This window comes from Penaeus japonicus, unplaced genomic scaffold, assembly GCF_977035675.1.
Source record: "Penaeus japonicus unplaced genomic scaffold, GWHDUDI00000001_assembly GWHDUDI00000009, whole genome shotgun sequence".
NCBI classification, from domain to species: domain Eukaryota; kingdom Metazoa; phylum Arthropoda; class Malacostraca; order Decapoda; family Penaeidae; genus Penaeus; species Penaeus japonicus.
The window spans coordinates 45,568,508-45,569,257 of NW_028234411.1; positions in this window are offsets into that span (position 1 = coordinate 45,568,508).

Genomic DNA, 750 nt, shown 5'->3' on the forward strand with positions numbered 1-750 from the left:
GGGGGAGGTGAGGGTGAGGGGGAAGGCGTGAGGGTGATGGTGGGGGGTTGAGGAGGAGTGGAGGCAGTGAGGTGAGGCGAGGTTGTTGTGAGAGTGGGGCGGGGAGAGGGCGAGGAGTGAGTATGGGGCGGGACTTTATGTTTAAGGGAGAGTGGAGGTGGGAAGGGAGGTAGGCGAGGAGAAGAGGAGAGAGAGAGGGGGCGAGGAGGGGGGGAGAGGGGTGGAAAAGTGGGGGCGAGATGATGTGGTAGGAGAGACGGAGAGAGGAGAGGAGATGAGAGCGGAGAGAATTTAGGAGATGACGATGGGGATGGATCGGCGGGTGGGGAGGGTGGAGGGTGGGGGTGCAGGAGAATGGGAGAGGAGAATGAGGGGAGAGCGTGGGAGAGGAGAGACGGGGTGGCGGACGGTAGATGAGATGGGTGTGGGGTGAGAGGTGGGGGGTGGGAGCTGGAAGTGGGGGAAGGAGGGGGAGGGGATGAGGAGATGAGGAATAGAGGAGCGAGAGAGGGGAGCCGGAATGGGATTTAGTAGAGGGGGTAATGTAGGGAGTAGAGAGTGGGAGTTAGTAGATGAGAGAGAGAGAGAGAGAAAGAGAGAGAGAGAGAGAGAGAGAGAGAGAGAAAGGGAGGTGTACTAGATGAAGAGGGGAAATAGGAAGAAGGAGATAGGAATAGAGTAAAGGAGGGGGGAGATAGGGTACGGGGTGGAGTAGGGGAAGGGGGGGAGTGGGAGGGGAAGAGCAGGGGG